This window comes from Anolis carolinensis, chromosome 2, assembly GCF_035594765.1.
Source record: "Anolis carolinensis isolate JA03-04 chromosome 2, rAnoCar3.1.pri, whole genome shotgun sequence".
Classification (NCBI taxonomy): domain Eukaryota; kingdom Metazoa; phylum Chordata; class Lepidosauria; order Squamata; family Dactyloidae; genus Anolis; species Anolis carolinensis.
Window position 1 is genome coordinate 182,900,080 of NC_085842.1, and position 8,008 is coordinate 182,908,087.

Here is an 8,008-nt window from a genome sequence, read left to right on the forward strand (position 1 = left end):
GGCGGATATTAGAGTGGAAAGATTAGGTAAATACTGTATAAGGTTTTCCCCTGACATTAGGTATAATCGTGTCTGACTCTGGGTGTTGGTGCTCATCTCAATTTCTAAGCCGAAGAGTCGGCGTTGTCCATAGACACCTCCAAGGTCATGTGGCTGGTATGACTGCATGGAGCGCCGTTACCTTCCTGCCGGAGCAGTACCTATAGATCTACTCACATTTGCATGTTTTCAAACTGCTAGGCTGGCAGAAACTGGGGCTAACAGTGGGAGCTCACTCTGCTCCCCAGATTTGAACTGCCAGCCGTTCAGTCAGCATGTTCAGCAGCACAGCAGTTTAACCCACTGCGCCACTGGGGAAGACTATCCATTACTTAATGGAGAACCAGTTGACCTTCGTAAAACTAACCCATATAACCATCACCCTAATGGCTCTAATAACATCCGTCCATCAGGAGATAGATACTGAATGACTAGAACAGGTGGAAACTTTCCAGCCTTCCAGTAGTTAACTGTAACTCTCACTAGTCCTAACCACTATATCGGGTGAGGGATAAATGGGTGCTACAGTCCAACAATGTAATTCCCACCCTTGGAGTGGAAGAAACCTGCCCTTTACCCATTCCTCTGAATATGCTTTTATTTATTTCTATAACTGGGAATTTTTACTCTGCTGCCTCTTTTATGGGGAATTCCAGATGATGTCACCAAGGATCAAAGCCTTTCTGGATTTTCCCACTGCATTTTCTGTTTTGAGAACAACAAATCTATTAAGAACAGAAAGCGGAAGAGCTGCATGATACTGCTAGGAGATGCCTGTCTGGAAATACCCCAAGTATTATTCGCATTGCTTGCCTTTTATTCAATTCCAATGAATGATGACCCTATGAATGAAAGACTTGCAAGAGCTGTTCAGATTTTCAGACTCAGGGCAGTGGTTTTTATGCTTGAATCAATCCACCTGTAATGTGTTCTGCCTCCTTTCCTGTTGTCTCCCACTTTACTGAATGTTACTGTCACACCAAAGAATTTCAGAAGAAAATCACCCTTGTTTTATAGTCTACCAACTTGGGGACTTGGCGGTGCCTGGGTTATTAAAAGAGGGTATTGTTTGTTTTGGGATATTCGGTATTATCGGTTTGGTAATGTGTAACACTATTAGGAAAAACTTTACTTTTTTTTTATGAACGCTCCCATTGGAAAATGCATAAGGATTTGGGTGAACTACAATTCCCAAAATCATGTGTTAATCCTCCCCAAACCCTGCCTGTATCCGAAGTTGGCCATGATGTGTCTGTGTTTGGTCCAGATCTGATGTTGGCTGGGTTCAGTGCTCTCCGCATAAGGATGAACTACAACTCCCAGATCCTAGATCAATCACCCCTCAAAGCGATTGGCTATGTTGGGTATGTGTGCCAAGTTTGGTCCAGATCCGAAATCAGCTGGGTTCAGTGCTTTCTGCATAAGGGTAAACTACAACTCCCAGATCCTATGTCAATCACCCCCCAAAGCCGGCCTGCATGCACAGTTGGCCATGTTGGGTGTGCGTGCCAAGTTTGGTCCTGATTCGAAGTCAACTGGGTTGAGTGCTTTCTGGATAAGAGTGAACTACAACTCCCGAATTCAAGGTCATTACCTACTAACCCCTGTAGTGTGTTCAGTTGGTCATGGGGCTTCTCTGTGCCAAGTCTGATGCTGGTCCATTGTCGATTGGGGTCACAGTTTCTCTGGATGCAGATGAACTATAACTCACAAAAAGCAAGATTAATTTTCCCCAAATGTAGTATGTTCTGTTGATCATAGGGAGTCTGTTTACCAAGTTTGGTCCAGGTCCATCCTTCGTGTGAGTTGCAGTGTTCTATAGAAGTTGGAGCGGAATCAGGTGAAGGTACTGCAAATCCCATCATACATGGTCTGTCCTCCCCAAACAATACCAGGACATACAGTTAGTCAGGGGGGCTGCCTGCGAAATTTGGTCCAGATCTGTCATTCATGTGGGACTCAGTGGTCGTTTGAAGTCAAATACAAAGTAGGTGTAAATACTGTGTATCTCATCATCTGTGGTCCATATTCTCTTCCTAAACCTCACTAGGATTTAAAGTGGGTCATGGGAGATCTGTGTCCCAAATTTGGTCCAGGTCCATCATTCATGGGGGACATAGCAACCTGTGGGAACCATATTTATTTATTTATTTATTTATTTCCATCATTTCTATGTCAACCTTCTCACCCGAAGGGACTCAGGGTGGCTCACAATCGCAAAATGCAATGCCGGTATACAGTACAAAAGATAAAACAATAAGCAATTAAAACAATCAATTTAGCATAATACAATAAATACCTTTAAAACAGTACAATAAAAAATACTTAAACCATTCGTCCACAAAAACCTTGCACGTAAACCTTAATCCAGACCGAGTCAAAACCAAAATAGTTCATTCATTAAACGCTTACTCACAAAGCCAGGTCTTCATTTTTTTCCTAAAACTCAGAAGGGATAGGGCCTACCGGATATCACTGGGTGAATATCCATATATTATGGATAATAGCCATATTGGGTGAAGGTACTGCAAATCCCATCATTCATGGTCCAATCTCCCGCACACCACACCGGGATGTAAAGTGGGCCACATTACATCTGTGTGCCAAGATTGGTCCAGTCCCATCATTTGTGGGTGTCATAGTGGTCTGTGAGGGTTCATAACAGGGTGAGGTTTGGTGCCTCAAATGTTAGACTTCTTTCTGCTTATATTTGACCTGCTGATTTCAAAAATGACACCAGTTTTCCCCTATCAGCTCTAGCTTTTGAGTTGCAGAATATATGGCATCTACCATTCACCATTTAAGGAGCCCTTGTGGCGAAGTGTGTTAAAAGCACTGAGCTGCTGAACTTGCTGACCAAAAGGTCCCAGGTTCAAATTCCGGGAGCGGAGTGAGCACCCGCTGTTGCTCCAGCTTCTGCCAACCTAGCAGTTCAAAAACATGCCAATGTGAGTAAATCAATAGGTACCGTTCCGGCAGGAAGGTAACGGCGCTCCATGCAGTCATGCCGGCCACATGACCTTGGAGGTGTCTACGGACTACACCGGCTCTTCGGCTTAGAAATAGAGATGAGCACCAACCCCCAGAGTCAGACATGAGTGGACTTAACATCAGGGGAATCCTTTACCTTTACCTACCATTCACCATCTGCTCACCAATAGAAAACCATGACAACCATATCTAAAAAAACTAGAGTTAATGTGGTCTATCCAATGCAATTTTCTGAATCAGCACCCCAAACAACTCTAGGAACAGGCCTAAAAACCATGACACCAAGTTTCTGTTTTTGTTTTTTGACTAGGCTGTATTATAGAAAGAGAACAACAGAGGAGAAGAGAGACAAAACATAGCCAAGGAAGAATGGAGTAAAAATAGCTCCACCAAGTTGCAAGTATGACTCACAATTCACAGACTGTGTCCAAACTAGCCAGTATATCTAGGGTCAGTAGCTAGGTTGAGACTGCACTGGCCCCGATGGACCAAATTAATTAGGCATTGCTTCACTCAGACACAGTCTGGGGGGTGCTCTGGAGTATTTCATAGCTTTGGGACAATGTAAACAGCTGGATCAGGTCCAGTTCGGGCCAGTCTATCCACAAGGAGCACCATGCAGGGAAAAAGGATGGCTCATACCCATGCCACTGCCACTCCCAGGCAGCTGCAGAACTCTGTGTGAGGTCCTGGCTGTCCCAGGTGCCGAGTTCTGACTTCAAGGTGAGGAAATTGGTGCCTTCCTTCTTCTCTTTTCTGCATGTACCTCTGCTGATGTCAGAATGGCCAGGACCTCACACAGAGCTCTGCAGTCAGAGGAGAGCAATATGGGCAAAATCCATCCCATTTTCCCTGCACAGTGCCCCATGTGGATAGAAGCCTGGTCTCAATCCTACCTGATCCAGCTATCCACATTGTCCCAAAGCCATGGGATCGTCCAGAAAATCCCTTGGCATTTACCAAACTGGGACAAAGCCAGATTAACCTGATTTAATCCATGAAACATAACAGAAATGGAAGGTTATGAAGAGATGCAAGGGCCAATTCGGTGTGAGTCTGGGTTTCAATGAGCATCTAGACCAGTGGTTCTCAACATTCCTAATACAGTTCGTCATGTTGCTGCAGCTGCTGCTGCTCAGTCGTTTAGTTGTCTCCAACTCTTTGTGACCTCATGGACCAGTCCACGCCAGAGCTCCCTGTCGGCCGTCACCGCCCCCAATTCCTTCAAGGTCAACCCAGTCACTTCAAGGATACCATCCATCCATCTTGCCCTTGGTCGGCCTCTCTTCCTTTTTCCTTCCATTTTCCCCAGCATCGTGATCTTTTCCAAGCTTTCCTGTCTCCTCATAATGTGGCCAAAATACTTCGGCGTTGCCTCTAATAGCCTTCCCTCCAGTGAGCAGCCGGCGGTAACACCCAACCATAAAATTATTTTTGTTGCTACTTAATAACTTTTTTTTCACATCAGAAGTGACTTGAGAAACAGCAAGGACGTTACCCAGGGGACAGCCAGATGTTTTGATGTTTTTACCATCCTTGTGGGAGGCTTCTCACATGTCCCTGCATGGAGCTGGAGCTGATAGAGGAAGCTCATCCACACTCTCCCTGGATTGTATTCAAACCGGCAACCTTCAGGTCAGCAACCCAACCTTCAAATCATCAGTCCTGCAGGCATAAGGGTGCAGCCACTGCGCCACCGGGTGCTCCGTACTTCATAACTGAAATTTTGCTACTTTTATGAATTTTAATGTAAATATCTGATATGCAGGATGCATTTTCATTCACTGGAATTGAACCAAACTTGGCACACAGAACTCCCACGACCAACAGGAAATACTGGAAGGGTTTGGTGGGCATTGACCTTGAGTTTGGGAGTTGTAGTTCACCTACCTCCAGAAGGCACTGTGGACTCAAACAAGGATGTATCTGGACCAAACTTGGCACAAAAACTCAATATGCCCAACTGTGAACCCTGGTGGAATTTGGGGAAAATAGACCTTGACATTTGGAGTTGCAGTTGCTGGGATTTATTGTTCAGCTACAATCAAAGTGTCCCTTGAACGCCACCAACAATAGAATTGGGCCAAACTTCCTAAACAGAACCCCCATGACCGACAGAAAATACAGTAGAGTCTCACTTATCCAACATAAACAGGCCGGCAGAACGTTGGATAAGCAAATATGTTGGATAATAAGGAGGCATTAAGGAAACGCCTATTAAACATCAAATTAGGTTATGATTTTACAAATTAAGCACCAAAACATCAGGTTATACAACAAATTTGGCAGAAAAAGTAGTTCAATACGCAGTAATGCTGTGTAGTAATTACTGTATTTACGAATTTAGCACCAAAATATCACGATGTATTGAAAACATTGACTACAAAAATGCGTTGGATAATCCAGAACGTTGGATAAGCGAGTGTTGGATAAGTGAGACTCTACTGTACTAGTATTTGGCAACCCCTCTGAACACCCCTTGCAACCCCCCCCCCCCAACTCCCAGATTGAGAATGCTGGTTAATGGGAGGGCAAAATAATTTCCATTTCCCCATAAATATTCTCCCCCAGCAGAAAATGGTTTCTGACTTTGCGCCAACTTCAGCTGATCACTGAGGAATTAGAGTTGAGGCTTCCAGAGGAAAAGGAGAGGCAGAGTTGCCAAGGTGAGACTGATTTTCAGTGTCTCTCTGCAAAGCAAGAAATACAATGACCAAAGAAGGGAAAAATCTTCAGGGACAGGATCATTATTTAGGCATGTCCTCAATTCGTCCCCACTTTCCTAAGTAATACTCCTAAGGCATCCGTGTCTAACTTTATCAGAGCTCCAGGAAGGGAGTTCTGCCCAGGAAATTCAAGGATGGTGGCCTGAAATTAGCTATTACTGGAAGCACCAGTTTGGTTTTCCTTGCTTAACTTTTGCACCATATGACAAAACAGTTTGCACCATCACAACGTTGAACATTTTCTACTCATCAAATGAAGTTATTCTGCCTGTAGAGATCTCTAGTTCATCTTGTGGTAATCTCTGAGCGGTTAGACTCAATTTAACCCTCTCTGGGGAAGATTCCACCAAAATCAGCAAAGTAGCAAAACCAAAGCTTTTAAATGCAACAGTTACTTACACGGGGCGAGCAAGAGAAGCCTTTGATCATTTAGGATTGCAAAAGGACTGCAGGGTCTCAATAAAAGTTCAAAAAGTATTTATTCAGGTAAAAAGAACTCCATTGTAGATAGAAAGGCTTGGGAGCTGTCTAGTCTACTTTAGACTGGTTTCTAAGGAAAAATAAGAAGGGAAAAATAACAAACATCTAAATAGTTACATCTTGCCAGGAGAGATGGCAGGACGTGTTGTTAGCTTGAAGAACAAAGGGAGAAGAGAGAACCAAAATGGTTCCAACCTCATGTCCAGTTTATTGGGGCCATAAAAGACATTCTGACCAATGGGAAGTTAGTGTCCCTGGAGATTCACATTTCTACTAACTACAAAGTAAGGGATGTGACGTGAACAGGATAGAGTGAACCACAGTAAAGCCTGTCTAGGCATGCTTTGGAAACAGGGAAAGGATTCCCTCAATCTAACTCTATCATCTATTTAACTACATCTAGACTTGATTCCCAACACATCTAGCACATCAAATCAAAATCTTTATTCCGGTCATTGACCAGCATAAGCGGAGTACAGTCTCATAGAAACATGTACATAAAATCTAAAAAGCTAAATAAGTATGTTGAGGGGTAAAACACAAAACTCTTTAGAGAATGAATTGGCCCATCTCTATGTTCAACTAACAGAAATTGACCACAAAATCACACTGGAAGAACTAGAGATTTTAGAGAGAATATATTATTCAAATCAACAAATATAATCAAATCTGCAAAAGTTAAAACTGCACACGTAGAAGACCAACAACGGTGAAAACAACCTCATGACACATTCCCTATGTGCTGATAATGGCAAAAGTATAGGGTAGACAGGTTGCTATAATATGAAGCCAGAATGGGAACTGCATAACCCGATCATCATTGGACTTCAGCTGTCATTAGTGATAAGTCAAGGGTCAAGAATGTTGTACATTGCAATCCAACCACAATTGGGGGAAGAGGGGATATATATTTTCCCTATATTATTATAACAACAACAACAACAACAACAACAACAACTTCATTTTTATATCCTGCCTCCATCTCCCCGAAGGGACTCGGAGCGGCTCACATGGGGACGAGCCCAACATCAATATATTAATATGAATCTATGAATATGGCAAAATAAATATAAAATGACATAAGTAAAGGTAAAGGTTTCTCCTGACGTTAAGTCCAGACATGTCTGACTCTGGGGGTTGGTGCTCATCTCCATTTCTAAGTCGAAGAGCCGGCATTGTCCGTAGACACCTCCAAGGTCATCTGGCCGACATGACTGCATGGAGCGCCGTTACCTTCCCGCCGGAGCGGTACCTATTGATCTACTCACATTGGCATGTTTTCAAACTGCTAGGTTGGCAGGAGCTGGAGCTAACAGCGGCCGCTCAAGCTGCTCCTGGGGTTTGAACCTGTCACCTTTCGGTCTCCAGCTCAGTGCTTTAACGCACTTTGCCACCGGGGCTCCATAAAACGACATAAAACACATCAAATATGTTAAAAACCTAGACATAAAATACATGTCTATATTCCTTTAAAGTTGCTGAAACATATTTTGCCATTTTGCAAAGCGCCATTGGTATCAGTCACGTTGTTGAAAGAGCTACGGTGTCGCAATGGGTTAAACCCTTGTGCCAGCTGAACTGCTGACCTGAAGGTTGGGTTGCTGACCTGAAGGTTGGTGGTTTGAATCCGTGAGAGATGGGGTGAGCTCCCATCTGTCATCTCTAGCTTACGGGGACATGAGAGAAGCCTTCCAGCAGACATGAGAAAAACCTCCCAGCAACACATTTGGGTGGCCCTTGGGCAACGTTTCTGTAGACAAACATTTTTCTCA